Below are 16,903 nucleotides of genomic sequence, written 5' to 3'. Positions count from 1 at the left end.
GCAATCACACACACCTCAATGGTCAAAAACACAGGACAGACTAAGAAAGCAGCCCAGCACACCTTACTGGGTTCCATAAAACTGCAGGCTGCTGAGAGCATCTATGTTCATCCTCTGCCCAAGTGTAGCCAATGGGTACACTTAGCAATACCATTCCCATCGCATACTGAACAGCATAGAGTTCCACAATTCCAGTCTCTGCCTAAGATTAAAGTCCTTAGCATCAGATATCAAAAATAGGAGACATTTCTCACCTTCCTTGTTCCTTACCAAACAAGTAAGGCCCTCAGCCTCTACTTTGCAGTTGCCCTAGTTTTTTTTCTCATGCCTATCCAATACTGTTATAAAATAAAAAAATAAGCTTTCTCCCCTTTCATTTCCAACACTTAGAAATGACTTGTTCTCAGTCTCACTAGTAATCAGGAAAAGCGCACTGAAATTACAATTAGGAACCCCTGTCACAAAAACACAGGGCTAGAATGAGGTAAAATGGGAAGAAATGCTGCCGGTAAGATAGGTCACTTTCAAGAGCAATTTGGCAACAGTCAGTAAAGTTGAAGATGCACATACCCCCTGAGCCAGTGGAGGGACTTGTAACACATGCCCTAGAATGGCAGCTTTCAACCTTTTTTATACTATGACCCTCCATAAGAAATATATTTGACTCCATAACCCAGGGAACCTGCATACATATACATCTAACTTAAACTTTAATGACACAACTTAGCCTTATAATGTTCAATGCATTTTTATATTATTTATAGCATGTATGATTTATGACTAATCTGTATTGTTATTATTAATATGGGTTTTATTGATTTCATGATCCATTAATGTGTGACAGTTTGAAACACATGGATCTAGAAGACACCTCTCACATGTGTCCACAGAAATCTTGTGTCAAGTCAGAAATCTTGTTAGGTTGTTTGCTCAGCAGACAGGCAACATGAAATTTCATATTCATATCATATTCACATCATAAAACAATGCAAATGAATAAACTAAATCCAGGCATCCATATTTTGCTAAAGCTTTAAGTTAATGTTAAGTTTTCTTCTTAAAAAAAAAGTAAGTTACATATGCAGAATGTATGTAGACTTCAAACACAAAATATAGAACCTGTTTGTGCTTTTAGAATTATTTACAATTGGACCCTTTGGAAAACTAAGATCACTTGGATTTTCGAACATCGAAATGTCCTCCTCCCAAATGCATCCTGCTTATTCTGAAGCTCTGGTGGCTGCAATGCTGCTTGGCGCTGAAAAGGCATGATTTTAGCTGACTCCTTGCAAGGCCACCTGCTAAAATAATGTAGAGAACTTCGCAGGGACCAATTAATTCATAGATTAATGATGCTGTTCTCTGTGGTGGGGGGTCCTGGAGGATTGCAGGGTCACTTCATCAGAGAAGTGGATCATTACTGTATCTGTGACTGCTGTGACCCCCAAGCTGGCCCCTTCCCCACACATCTCCATCTGCAGACAACATTCTCACACGGCCAAAGAAGCTTCGTGCAGATCTAAAACTCTGAGCATTATTCAATATCGGTTTGGTCGAAGCAAATATTTCTTTCTCTTCTATAGTCAGTCTATATATATAGTTGTAACACCCCCAAACTCAATCCTGCCTATCTCTTGTGAAATTTGGAAGTTCTCATTAATTTTAACATCACAACTCTGATGTTGGACTTCACCTTGGCTATTCATTCTTGACGTCAGTGTTACCAGGAATTGTCTAGCATCACTGTTTGGATGCAGCACACGAATTTCATCCTTTATTTACAAAGAAAGCCTTGGAATCACTGAAACAAAATGACAAATGGGTAAGAACACTTAAGTGCATGTCCTATTTTAGCCACATGGAGACTTTCTGAACTTGAGCAGTCCCTTCACTGCTTAGGACCCGTTTCTTTGTCTATACTTTCTCACATCTTTAAATGAGAAGTAGATGAGCCCATGTATACGGGAAGTTCTGTGTAAAAAAGAGAGCATTATGAAAACATAAGGTAGTTATTAGTGCCATTAGCAATAAACATAATGTCTGTACCCCATTATAGAATGCAACATAGTGCAATTATATAATGCAAATAAACATCTGAGATTGCTATTTCCATATTTCCTTATTTGTATATTGGAGCCCATTTAATTTGGGTATAGCACTTACTGCTAAAATTCTAATAGGTTTAACAAGGCCCTCAACTATTAATTTGAATGTTTTATTATAATTTGCTTTTCAGCCTGAGAGAATAGGCGCTTAGTTTATTTCTTAGAAGAAGAACGTGAGGATTCCTCTGGATGTTTCTGAGGCCCTGGCCCACTAGAGGTGGTGCATGGAGTTCTATGCCAAAAGCATAGGATTTGTCTTCCTCCAGAAACAGCTCATTTTGGTGTGTGTGTCAGTAGCCCTAGATTATGGTCTGACCTCAACTCGTTAATATTAAAGAAAAAATACTACTACCAATGCTCAGTATAGTGTTATTTTAGAAATCTCTAAATCCAAATATCTTTAAAATGTTTTCAAATGCTTGAAATGGTGAAGATTTCCCATCACATTTTTAAAATTCCAAATCCAACACTAATCTCTACTTTCTGACATCTGTGTGTGTGTGTGTGTGTGTGTGTGTGAGTCAGGGGAAGGGAATGTGTCATATTAATTTGTAAGCAAAATCCAGATTAAAAGACGAGTGAGTGACGTGACAAACTAAATGTTAGGTGCTGCTCTTATACCCACTTGCATTAGCCACCCCTTGCCAATCACAAATCACACGATCCAGTGCCACGCACGTACCTGTCACGCTGGAGCCTGCCCTCAGCTGGGGCACAGTGGGACGGGTAGCCTTGAGCATCTCCTGTGGCCACTAACACCTCTCAGGCCCCAGAGCAGGATGTCTGCCCAGGACTGTGAAATAAAGGCACCCGAATGCCGGCAGGTGTGTAGCCAATGTGGAAGGCGGATGTTGCATCCAGGGACTTGGGGCCCATTCAAGGCAGGGACACTGAGGTGGGTGACATGATGAAGTTTCCAAATCCTTCCTCTCCGATAACACAAACATAATCATTTCTCGAATGAAAGGTTTCCCCGTAGGGTCAAGCCTCCATTTTCCTGTTTCTTTTCCTGTTCTAGTTCATGGTTCTAGAGCAGAGGCAGGCGAAGGGTCTTAAATATTTTAGGCTTTGCAGTCACATGGTCTTTGTCATGGCTACTCTGCAACTTTATTGAAAAATAACTTTATTTAAAAGTTTGCTATCGTGAACTGTAGTCTGGGGAGGCCTGGGGAGCAGGAAGGTGTATTTGGCCTTTTTTATTTTCTTTTGCTTGGTACTCTCCAGGTCTTTTTCCTTTTCATTGGGATTTTGTTGCTTGTGATTTTTCATTTTGCCACATAATTTGAGTATTTTAGAAGGGAAAATAATTTAATTTTAAAACTTTTTACATTTACTTTTATTTACATTTTGATAGAAATATATTTATATTTTACATACTTTGAAATCAGTTACATTGCATTTTTTTAATCCTTTAGATGATGGGAAATGGGCACAAGTGGAGATTGTTTTAGGAATAGAAGTTACGAAAGTAGAACTCAGAGAAGAAAAAGGTTAAAAAATTTACGATCTTCAAAGAAGCAATGTGCTTAAATTTTTTGAATGTTAAAACAAGTAATCAGGCTTCTAGATAACACGACCCACATAAAATCCATGAACAGAACATTACAAATTCTTTATTCAATAAAGATTCAATTCCTGATCAAAGCACTAAAACTGAGCAAGAAAAGTGTCCACTTTAAGCCCAAGTTCTGAAGTAGTAAGACAAACTATGTCAGGAACCTTATATTCTTTATTGAATCAAGATTTAAGTGCACCATTGACCCATAATTCAGTCAAACTTGATATTTTTCGGACATTCACTCAAATAAAAATGGTACATGTTTTTATTTTGCTACCCCAACAATATTTGTCAAACGAAAGGAAAAGAACATATTTAACAGGCTGTTACCTCAATTTATAACTTTTAACTACATAAGCACATGACATGAAGCTTCCATTTGTACTTTGTCCCAGCCTTATGGTAAAAAAACATGCTTTTGTTCACCTAAATAAAGATAAATATACAAACAGTAAAAATTAATTTGTGAATACCATTTTTTGTGGAAAAAGATATTTGAGATACAATGTTAGCTTAAAAAAAAATAGAATCCCTACCATAGATATTTTATATTTAACTATGCCACAAAGAAAGACTTGAAGAGATCTGAAGTCATGACATTGTTGAGTGGTGGCCTCATGGATAATTTTTATTTATTGCATTTTCTAGTGGTATAAATAATGAGCCATTATTTAGATAACCAAAAAAGCAATACATGTTATTTAAATAAATAGCAAAGTGAAACATAGTTCTTTCCATGTCTCCAGCATTTTCATGTTCATGTATGTTTTTTATATAATGTTTATGACATATAGGAACCATGACCATATAATTCCCTTGAAAGAAATTGCTCTCTCCACATACACCGACTCCTAAATCCTGGAGCCCATGCTGGGCTACTTTTCTCGCGATGACAAAAGTTTTGCACAGATTGTGTCATTTGGGTGGCACAAGCCAATGTGTGTGAAGGAGGTGGCTCGGGAAAAGGGAAATGAGAATGGCCGTGGGGCTCTACTCAAGACCCCAACTCCATTCATATCAGTTTCTAATGCCAGGAGCACACCAGACATGGCAATGCTTTGGGCGAAGAATATCTAGAGTGTCACCCAACAATATGAAAGAGGCTCTTCAGGATAATGACGGTGCTGATGGCAAGGATGACATAGAAAGTGATGCTTTAATTCCTTCAGTCTGTCTTTGATTGGGTAAATCAAGTGTTCCTAACAGATCACAGCTTTCCTCCCTTGTTCTTCTAACCAGCAAAACTACAAGGATACAAGTGGGGGTAGAATACACACTACAGTTTATTTAATGAATCATACTTAGCACTTTCATACTTGAAGCCTTCCTGAAAAGCTCTTGATGGATGAGCAGACAATTTCAGCAAATGCCTCCCTCCCCAGTTACAAACAGGAGCATGTTGGACACATGATATGAATATGGCAGCCAGGCTCAGTGTGTGCTACATGTTGAAACCAAAGGAAGTTAAATTTAGTTTGTAATAATCCTCACCTTCATGACCTATGAGGCTACTGACTCCTGTCCATAATGGGATTAAGGTGGTAACAACTTACTTGAATTACACTATTCACACACTGTAACTACCGGCATACTTCAGAGATACCCTGGGGTTCAGTTCCAGACCATTGCAATCAAGTGAATGTCACAATAAAGCCAGTCAAATATGAATGTTTTGGTTTCCCAGTGCCTATAAAAGTTATGTTTATGCTATACTGCAGTCTATTAAGTGTACAATACCATTATGTCTAAAAAAAATAACAAACAGACATACCTTAATTAAAACATACTTTACTAAAAAATGCTAACTATCATCTCAGCTTTCAGCGACTTGTAATCTTTTTGCTACATAGAGGGTCCTGCCTCTGTGTAGATGGCTGCTGAATGATCAGGCTGGTGGTTGCTGAAGGTTGGGGTGGCTGCAGCCTTTTCTTAAAATATGACAACAGTGAAGTTTGATGCACTGACTGTCCCTTTCATGAACAATTTCTCTGTAGTATGTTATGCTGTTTGGTAATATTTTACCCACAGAACTTCTTTCAAAATTGGAGGCAATCCTCTCCAATCCTGCTGTTGCATTATCGGCTTAGTTTATGTCATATTCTAAATACTTTGTTTTCATTTCAAAAATCTTCACAGCATCTTCACCAAGAGTCAAGAGCCTTTGCTCATCCATAAGAAGCGACTCATCATCCATTCAAGTTTGATCATGAGATGCAGCACTTCAGTCCCATCCTCAAGCTCCACTTCTAATTCCAGTTCTTGTGCTATTTCAACCACATCTGCAGAAACTTCCTCACGTGTTGAACCCCTCAAAGTCATCCAGGAGGGTTGGAATCAACATCTTCCAAATTCCTGTTAATATTGATATTTTGACCTCTTCCCATGTATCATAAATGTTCTTAATGGCACCTAGAATGGTGAATTTTTTCCAGAAGGTTTTCAATGTACTTTGCCCAGATCAATCACCATATATGGCAGCTATAGCCTTACAAAATGCATTTCTTAGATAGTAAGACTTGAAAATGCAAATAACTCCTTGATTCACGTGCTGCAGAATGGATATTGTGTTAGGAGGCCTGAAAACAACACCCATCTTGTTGCACCCCTCCATCAGAGCTCTTGGGTGACCACATGCATTTATCAATGAGCAGTAATATTTTGAAAGGAATCTTTCCTTCTGAGCAGTACACCTCAACAGTGGGCTTCAAATAGTCACTAAACCATGTTGTAAACAGGTGTGTTGTCATCTGTTTGTTGTTCCATTGATAAGTTTTCTTGTTCCATTGCCAGAGCACAGGCAGAGTAGACTGATCATAATTCTGAAGGGCCCTTGGATTAGTGGAATGGTCAGTAAGCACTGGTTTCAACTTAGTCCCCAGCTACATTAATAATAAGAGAATCAGCTTGTCCTTGAAAGCTTTGAAGGCAGGCATTGACTTCTATTCTGCAGCTATCAAAGTCCTACATGGCAACTTCTTCCAATAGAAGGCTGTTCCATCTACACTGAAAGCCTGTTGTTCAGTTCAGTCACCTTCATGAATGATCTTAGCTACACCTTCTGGATAAATTGCTACAGCTTCTCCATCAACATTTGCTGCTTCACCTTGCACTTAGATGTTATGGGGACATCTTCTTTCTTTAAACCTCAGGAACCAACCTCTGCTGTTTCTTCAAATATCTCTTCTGAAGCTTCCTCATCTCTCTCTGCCTTCATAGAACTGAAGCGAGTTAGGGCCTTGCTCTGCTTTAAGTCTTGGTTTAAAGGAAGGTTGTGGCTGGTTTGATCTTCTATTCACACCACTCAAACTTTCTCCGTATCAGCAGTAAGACTTTCATTCTCTTATCATTCATTTGCTCACTGGAGTAGCACTTTCAATTTCCTTCAAGAATGTTTCCTTTTCATTCACAATTTGGTTAACTTTCGGCCTAACTCAGCTTTCAGTAGTCATTCCTTACTAAACTTAATCATTTCTAGTTTTTTATTTCAAGTGAGAGATATGCAACCCGTCCTTTCCTTTGGACAATTAGAAGTCACTGGAGGGTTACGAGATGGCCTGATTACAGTATTGTTGTGTCTCAGGGAAAAGGGCGGCCCAAGGACTGGGAGAGGGTGGGGGGAACGGCTGGTTGGTGGAGCAATCAGAGTGCACACAACATTTATGGATTAAGTTCCCCGTCTTATAAGGGCATGCTCTGTGGTGCCTCAAAACAATACCGTAGTAACATCAAAGATCACTGACCACAGATCATGACAGCAAAAATAATAATGAAAAAGTTTGAAATAGTGTGAGAATGACCAACATGTTGACACAGAGACACAAAGTGAGCAAATGGTGTTTGAACAATGGTGCCCGTACACATGCCTGATGCAGGGTTGCCCACAAACCTTCCATCTATGAAAAGCATAGTATCTGTACAACACAACGAAGCCACGTACAATATAATGAGGTATGCCTGCACAGTGCCTGGTGTATTTGGAGGGAATTTCATGACAGTGATGTCTAGAATACAGAATTACAACTATAATACTATGCTGCCAGACCATGGTACTAGTGTTCAGGATTTACTCACATTTACCATACCTCATCTAGGGGAATTTTGCTACTATTCTCACTAAATCCACCTCGAATAGATTTCTTTTAAGAAAGATTACCCTTACCCCCCAAATCAAGAAACACTGCATAATCTGTAAACTTCCTAAATATTTCAGAATGAATATTATTTCCACAGGACATAATGGTTTGTGTGATGCCAAGCCTTAAACAACTTATGAATTTGAGAAATGTTCAAAAGAGGATAACCAATTCTTGAACTAAAAGTTAATTCAAACACCAAAAGCAAATTATTTAATGTTTTTAAAAAAATGTACCAATTTCCGAATCAAAAGATGTGCAAGTAAGCTAAACATCTTCAAGTAAATCTCTAAAATAAAAAATTGTGACTACTGGACTCCACTCTTCTAAGCAGCTGTAGCACTTTTAGGAATTAATAACTTTTTGCTATTTTGGTGTCGATACAAAAAAGGGTAAGATCATTTCTTTAATTTACTAAGCACTATTTACAGGGCATCATAAAAATAACTATGTGATTGAAGGAAGGCTCCCACATTTACTTGTTACTTTTTTTCACATTATTATTTGGTTAGCAATGGTAGGGGAAGTATAAACATTTGGCTTTTACCAAACATACTAGGATTTCCTTTGTGAATACACCAGTTTTAAAGCACTAGTTAGCCAATGAGATGGTTAATTTTGCATATTAACTTGGCTGGGCCATGATGTCCAGGTTTTGGTCACAGACTAGCTATTGCTATAAAGATATTTTTTAGGTGAGATTAACACTTAGATCAGCAGACTTGGAGTAAAGCAGATTACCCTCTGTACAGTGTAACCTTATCTGGTCACTTGAGGCCTTAAGAGAACAGACTAAGGCTGAGGAAGACAGAATTGTGCCTCCAAGCTGCCTTCAAATTCAAGCTACAACATCAACTCGTCTGGATCTCCAACTGTCAGCCTGCCCTGCAGATTTCAGACTTGTCAGCCTCCATAGTCCCGTCAGCCAATTCCTGAAAAATCTCTCTCCCTCTGTGTGTGTGTGTGTGTGTGTGTGTATGCATACATATACATATACGGACACATAAATACACATACACATATGCACACATATACATTTGTATGCACACACATACCATTGGTTCTGTTTGCCCTAACACGGCCAAGCACACAGGCACGCAGTTCTGAACTGTAGGAATTCAATGCAGAGGCTTCCGAGCATGCTCCCTCGTAACCAACATTACGACCCGTTATGCACCTCAGACAGGCATCACTGCACACCTAAGACAGGTGGTCATGAGGGGAAAACATGCCAGAAAGGCCACTTTAAAATCCAAACACAGAAACTCATGACCTCAGCCCACTGATTACAAATGCAGGCACCTGAGCAAATGATGCAACAGCCACACCGCAGCTTCCCTGAACAGTGAGGAGGCACCTGCTACCACTCCTGCCTACCTGTGCAGGCTCTAAGCACGGTCAGGCAGACTGAGAGAACTCTGGAAGCTCTAAGGAAATGCAACATTGACAGGAAGGGCTGGAAGGGCTCAGGTAATAAATCACAACCACCTGCTTGAACCTCATTACAATGATGTGCTTTATAACAAGAGACTTGCCACTTTGTTACTAAAACGGAAAGTGACACACATATGCCACGGGGTGACTGCGATTACTATGCTGCTCGTCAGCTCAAGGGAGCAATCACACACTGACTGTGTGTTTCTAAAATGGGCGCCACATCAAAGCTGAGAGAACATATGGGGCTCTCGGATAGACATGCACAGCACAAGACCCTGCCAAGACAAAGGCAGTCTGAGCTCAGGGACAGAGAGAGTCTATTCAGAAACGAACACTCAAGTAAGGCCAGCCACGACAACGAGATCTGGGACTGGGGATATTTGTGTCCTTCTAACCCAAAACCAGGTGTTAAAAACACAGAAAACTCCTGTATGCAACTAAAGCCCAGACACACTGGAACCTGACTCCCTTCATCGGAGACACAAGCAATGCACAGAAAGTGGCAACAGGACTGTTTACCTTAAAGATCAGTTGTAACTCCCTAGACATACCTACAGTCACTGTCCTTTGTCACTCATTCAAAAAGCACCTACCTCCTAGATGCCGAGAACTGCTTAGGTATTATGGCCTCCGTAGTGACAAAGGCAAGACTGGCAGGTTTGAGAAACATTTCTCCAAAGGCATACAAAGGTCAACCGGCACAGGAAGAGATGCTCAGCATTTCGAATCATCATGAGAGGCAAGTCAAAACCGCAATGAGATACCATTCCACGCTTGTTAGGATGGCGATCATCAAAGAAAATCTACTGGCAAGGATGGAGAGAAACTGGAACCCTGTACACAATCACTAGGATTCTAAAATGGTACAGCCTCTATGGAAGACAGTATGAAGAGTCCTCAAAAGATTAAAAATAGACCTGCCTTATGATCCAGCAATCGCATTTCTGGATATTTATTCAAAAGAACTGAGAACAGATTCCCACAGAATGTGTACCCCCATGTTCACTGCAGCACTGTTCACAAAAGCCACGATGTCCCCTCAGCTGGTGAACGGACACAGAAAATGCTGTATATACATACAATGGAATGTTATTCTGCCTTTAAATGGAGCAAAGTCCTGCAGTGTGGACAATATGGATGCACCTTAAGGACATATGCCAAGTGGAATAAGCCGGTCAGAGAAGACAAATACAGCATAGTTCTGTGTATACCAGCTCCCTGAAAGAGTCAAACTCCAGAGCAGAGAGTAGAACGGTGGTGGCCAGGGGCTGCAGGCACGGGGAACAGGGAGCTACTCATCAGCAGGTATCATCTCAGTTAGGGCCTTCCAGGTCCTAGTTCCACATGCAAGGAGTTTGGAAGTTGCTGCTCTGTCCCAACAAGGAAAAGCTGGACAGACTGAAAAATCAACAGCTCTTCTTGAATCCATAAAGAGGGGAGGATACAGGGCCAACCCTGGCTGCCCCCCAAAGACTGGAAAGACAGCCAGGCCAACACCGCCCCTGCCAGCAGAGACTCCTGAGCAAAGGCCACAACAGGAGCCAAGGCCAGGTAGGGACACATGAACCATGATTCATGAATTGCCAGAGGCTTGGTGCAGACAACTCTGAGAGTTAAAGGCCACGGGGGACCAAGTCTTGGAGGCCTGCAAAAAAAATGCTGTGAGATTTACCTTCAGGAACTCAGACAAGTCCCCACAGAAAATATCAGAGAAAAATTCTCTTGTGTTTCCCTGCAAGGGAGTGGAAAAAGAACATTTTGAAATAAGCCAGAGCCCTCTATTCTTAACAAAGTCTTCCTTCAGGGGAAACTACTAAACCCAGCTGGGGTGTCGGAGCCTGACCTGGGAAGGAAACACCCAGCTCCAGCCCCCTCTAGCCTTCCACATGGGAGAATGGAAATACAGAACCTTATCTCGCTCTAGCCTCCTGTCCAACCTGAGGGAGGGGGAACACCCTTGTGAAGCTCACAATACAGAGACACAGGCTCGTGAAACCACTGCGACCTAATCATAAGCAACAGCACGCTTCTCCTCCCTTCACTACACCGCATCACTAAAGCCCGATTTTACCAGGTACATCATGTCTGACTACCAAGAAAAAATTACAAGGCCTACAAAAAGGCAAAAACACAGTGCAAAGAGGCAAGAACAAACACCAGAACCACACAGGGCAATGACGCTGGAATTATCGAAGCAGGAATTTGGAACAACTAAGATTAAAGCACACAGCATACGAGAACAGATGCACAGCGTAAGCAGAGAGATGCAATCCTAAGAAAGAACTGAAAAGAAACGCCTGGGATCAAAAACACTGTAACAGAAACGAAGAGTGGCTTTGATGGGCTCATTAGTAGCCTGGATACGGCTAAGGAAAGACTCTCTGAATTTAACATTTAAATCAGTCATTTCAAAAGCTGAAAGCAATATGAACCAAGCTTCGGGGATGCAGGATGAGTAAGCACTGGAGCTCTACTGGACACCATAGTGCTGGTAGTACACGATGCTGGATCATACGCTCAAACATTTGGTAAGAAGGGACAGCTTGTGTTAAATATCCTTAGCTCTGTAAGAAAAAGGAAAAGAAACATACAGCTACAATGTTGGCTGTGTTGATGGGCTGGGATTTTATCTTAAGTAGTATGGGGAATGATAAAATTCTATACATGTTCAAAAGCTCTCTTAATTGCTGCAAAGCCCCATTTATAGGAACAGGTTTGGAGACTAGCTTTGGTTAGAGTAACAGTAAGAAGGAAAGAGGGGTTGTATTTTTAAAGTAAAGGTAATAAGACATGGATTGTTGGTTTAGGCAGTGAAGTGGACACTGTAGACATGTACTAGAATGGGATGAACGAGGAGGAACCGTTGTTTGGGAGAGAACTGAGAACACTACTTTGCAAATACTAATTTTGAGACATCAGACAGCCAAGTATAGGCATCAAATGAACCACTAGCCAGGTAAGTGTGGAGCTCAGTGGACTGGTTGGAGGCTAGAGATTAAGACCACAGAGACAGCGTGAATTTTATGACGATGACCAGGGCCAGGCCATGTGGGACAGTGGAAATGAAGGCCAAAGAGGCCACAGGTGAGCCTGGGCCACCCCAACATTCAGAAGCCCAGCTGTGGAGACTCGGATGAGGCCATGAAGCAGTAAAACCAAAGGTGACCAAGAAGGCAAGGTACAGTTCATTAACGGGGAGGGAGTGGGCTGTGGTGCACGAGCTCCCAAAAGAACAAGATGACAATAGAAGTGGCCCCTGCAGGTGCCAAATGGAAGGAACTGGTGAAGTGAGCAAGAACAGTAACCATGGAGGGATGAGCCTGGGGACTGGCCCCACCGGGGCTCGGAGAGTAGGGGGCTGAGAAGGTAAGGACAATGTCCGCCGACGCTCTCAGGAAGTCCCCCTGCAAAGGGGAATGCAAAATGGATGGAAGGAAAAGGGGACCCAAGAAAGCAGGTTTGTTTTGGTTTCTTAAAGGACATATTACAGCAGGTCTGTGTGTTCTTGCAAATGATAACGTAGAAAGGGAGAATTCACGAAGACCCCAGCAGTTTCTCAGGACGTTCACCTATAAGCCAGAGCCCCCTCCCTGAGACACTGACCACGGTGGTCAAGAGGCAGTGTGCGGAGACCCTGTGTCCATGAGACCAGGAGTTCTCACACGGCTCTCACCATACCTGGGGAGGACAGGATGAGTTTGGGTCGGCTTGAACTTTCCTTGAACCCTGCTCCCAAAATGTTGGTTTACTAAAATCGGCCATTTTGGGGTATATTCTACAAAATTATAATAAATGTAAGACTGAGGCCAAAGAAATATTAGCAAACAAATGAGAGATGCAAGAGCTATGGTGAACAATGGCACAGAAACACTGGCTAGAAATGGAAAACTACCTGGGGTCTTTTTTATTTCTTTCCTTTCAAAGAAATAGTAGCATTTCCCTAATTGTCCAGTGTCCTGACATCCACACATCTATGTTAAAGGTATAAGTGGAGGATATATAAAATAAGAAATGGTTGCAAGAGGAAGACTTCAAATTCAAGAAATAAAGAGCCAGAAAAATGTGTATTTCAGTCTAAGTGGTTTTATTGTTTAAAAAATGTTAAGGATACTCTAAAACTAGTATCACAGTAAATTATAATATGGGAAATATCGAGGGGTTGGAGTCAGAACAGTGTGGGATGTGGGGACAGAAGAGAGGTGAAAGCTTATCAAGATTCTTGACTTGATTGGTAGAAGACTGCATTTGATATTTTTATAAGAACAAACATATTTTAGCACTGTATAAACTAGTACAGTTTTTCTTGACAGCAATTTGCCCAAATATGTCAAGAGATTTAAAAATATTTATTCTCATTAAGGCAAGAATTCCACCCCTAAAGCCTGAACCTAAGAAAATAATCAGAGGTGCAGCCAAAAATATATACTCAATGATGTGAATGGGGGTGTTATTTTAAATAACAAAAAATTATAAACCAAAATGACCGAACATAATTGTTTTATCTTTATAGTACAGAAGGTTATACAGTCATTGAAAATCACATTCTTTTTGTTGTTGTTGTTCAGTATGAGTTTATTTAAAAATCTGCAAAGCTTAAGGAGGAACCTGATCTTTTTGTTAAGGTGATTTTCATAGTATACATTTAACCATTTCAGCTTTGTGTTTATTAATAACAGAAAAGGAAGTTTCTGCTTGAAATCCTCACTCCACCATACTCAATCAGGTGCTTGGCATCTTGAAGCAAGGTAACACATTCCTTGGTCTGACTCATAGCGGATCCTCTCACCCAGTGGGACACCCGTTCCTCCCCAGGTACGCACACGAGGTCTTATTCTCAACGGATCTACACAGGCCCTGAGAAGCCTTCATTTTAAAGTTGGGAAAAATGTGAAAGGATTCCTTAACTCACTGCCTGCAACGAACTCAACTACTTGTTAATTCCTGATAATTCCAAGTATAAAACACTTGAAATTTCTTAAGATGTTCCACATTTAATAGATCAACTCAAATGTTAAAAAATTAGGTCAAGTAAACACGCTTTCTTGTTTAAAATGTTACTTAATAAGACTTACTGAGACAAGATATGCAGCACTTCCTTGCACCTGGTATTATAAACTCCTACTGACGATGGCTACTTGATGGTCAAAAAAAATAAAACAAGAGAAGAAATCATATATACTGGTTTATAGCAATGCTTGCAGGCAATGTCATGTTTTAAATTTTGTTACTGAAATTTAAATCATGAGGTAGATTTTTTTCCTATGCAGTAAAGTGAAGATAACAAAAAATGCATGCATCTTTCAAATCTTTCTTTAAAAAAGTTTGGGTTATAGTCACTTTCACAAACAAGACACTTATAAACTATGAGGTGGAGAGGTCATACTAAGGCAAGCTCTGAACTTGGTGGGTTATTTGGAGAGTCAACAGTCAGTCTTGGATCAATCAACTATCTCCAAAAATCGGTGATCCTCAAGGGCATTGTGGGGTATTGTGATTGGTGCACATGGTGTATGTGGGGTCACGGGGAAGACAGTGTAGCTCAGAGAAGACAAACAGGGACTCTGTGGCATCTTACTGCACTGATGGATAGGGACTGCAATGAGGTGGGGGGAGGACTTCATAACAAGGGTGAATGTAATAACCATATTGTTTTTCTTGTGAAACCTTCATAAGAGTGTATATCAGTGACCCTCTTCTCCTGCATCACAGCAGGAAAAATGCAAAACTCCACTATCTCAGTGCTGTTTTTGTTGTGATAAACCAAATCAAATGTCCCAGGTTCTTTCACGGCAGGTAAGGGTGAAAGAATTTCTATATCTACTTGCTGGGTCTCTGGATTGTGGCTTAATATTTATCCTTCCTTGTAGTCAGAGACATCAGGAGAATAATCAGATGTTAGTTCCAAAAGCTTAAATGCAATCTTTTCTCCAACTTGAGGAGCAGCTGCTAACAGGGGTAAAAGACTGTAGTCCTTCCTGTGTGTCCTGCCTGGATTCTGAAAAACAGATGTGTATGTTACCACTTCATTTAACTGCTGCTGCTTCTGAAATTCAGCATTTTATTTAAAACCGAGGAAAGAGCACGTGCTTGTCCTTGACCTCTCCCCCGCGTGCCCCAACCCCTAGCTCCGTTCCAAGAAAGAAGGTCCTCTCCTCTACCCCAACCTCTTCTCAAACTGCTGGGGAGCATCACACAGGGAGGGCAGGAGCCTGTCTGCCACCCTCTGACTCAGACATGTTTGGAGGCTGTGATGATGGGCCTGGGCAGCCTGTGAAGAGGCCTACCGCCTTCCGGAAACCTGCAGCCAGCTCCAGGGCGCTCTTTAATGTCACACGTTGGTCACTGACTCGAAACTACAGTCTGAACCAGAAGATGATGCTCTGGTTACCTTGCCCTTGATGGGTGTAGCATCAAAGCCAATTTTTGTAGCCACTTTGTTTGCAGTTGTGTTTTCTGAAGAGAGTCCTTCCTTTGATAACTCGATACTTCTTTCTCTGAGGAATGTGTAACCGCCACAGCGACACTGCCGAGCCCATCACTGGTGGGTTCATGATCAGACTCAGACCCCGAGGAGGACCTGGGACTACCTTTTGTATGAACCCCGACACACACCAACTTTCCCTCTGGCCTTAACAAGGCTGCTTCTAACAGGAGAACCTTTTGAGGGACTCCAGTTCTGGACGGTCCATTCTTTCATTGCCTGTGCTTTAGAAGACTTTGGATTCTTTGTCCATTTTTTATTTTCACATTTCTCCTTTTTCTTGGGTGATTTTCCTTTGGTCACTTTTTCATCACCATCTCCTACATTACACACAGCTTCATTTTTTTCCTCTTTTTTTCCTCACACTTGGATGTGTGATAGATTGTGGTTCTAGATCCAACATCGTCTCACTGTTTTTCTCTTGACTCTTTCAATGCTTCTTTGAGTTTCTATAACCTGATTTGGTCTCTTCATCTTCCTCCAACTCAAATGCCCACTTCTTTGCTTTTCTAGGTAATAAGTGAGTACCATCACCATTACTGATTATCATGGGATTCCCAGCATCTCTGCTCTTCTGATTTAACTCTGAGGCAGTCGCTGTCTCATACCTGGCGCATGCTCTCGGTGGGGGGCAAGAGCCCTCCCTCCAAACAGAGGCCCAAGAGAGCCCCAGAACTGAAGCCGAAACACTGACCGATGAGACTAATGAGATCAGTGACTACTCGGCACCTGTTCAAGTCAACCGGAAGCCAGAAGGCCATGCAGGGCGGAGTGGCCGGCGGTGCGTAACCAAACTGAAGCCATAGCCTGACCGTCCCAGAGGCTGCCGTCTCGCTCACTCAAAAATCCCATTCTTAAAGGCTACTTAACACAGTGAAAAAACTCTCACAACACAAAGTTAAATAAAAAGGTATGCTACAAAACTGTTATCTTAGTTGATTTTGATTTTGTAAGGTGCAGAGTAAAAAAGACTGGAAACAAATGCATCAAAAAGTTAACAGTGATTTTCCAGGTGGTGAGATTATGGACGATCTGCATTTTCTCTGTGTTAATCTGTATTTCCCAATTTATTGACAATGAACATTTTTATAATCAGAGGTTTTATAATTTAAACTTTTAACTTTAGCAGAATGGTAGGAGAGGGGAATGAGTAGAATTACAATGGAGTAAAATAGCAAGTCTCTAATAT

General features: G+C 41.1%; 1 protein-coding gene and 2 pseudogenes across 8 annotated transcripts in view; all 3 read right to left on the bottom strand.

Moving 5' to 3' along the window:
• Positions 1-16,903, bottom strand: part of MTUS2 (microtubule associated scaffold protein 2) — a 501,163-nt gene that overhangs the window by 374,872 nt on the left and 109,388 nt on the right. The gene's annotated exons all lie outside the window — the stretch shown is intronic.
• LOC140843109 (coilin pseudogene) lies at positions 14,611-15,784 on the bottom strand (annotated as a pseudogene).
• Positions 15,683-16,903, bottom strand: part of LOC108410357 (coilin pseudogene) — a 74,552-nt pseudogene continuing 73,331 nt past the window's right edge.

The sequence above is a fragment of the Manis javanica genome, chromosome 1 (genome assembly GCF_040802235.1).
Source record: "Manis javanica isolate MJ-LG chromosome 1, MJ_LKY, whole genome shotgun sequence".
In the NCBI taxonomy this organism is placed as follows: domain Eukaryota; kingdom Metazoa; phylum Chordata; class Mammalia; order Pholidota; family Manidae; genus Manis; species Manis javanica.
Note: the sequence above shows the minus strand (reverse complement) of the source record. Positions and strands in the feature narration are given on the sequence as shown.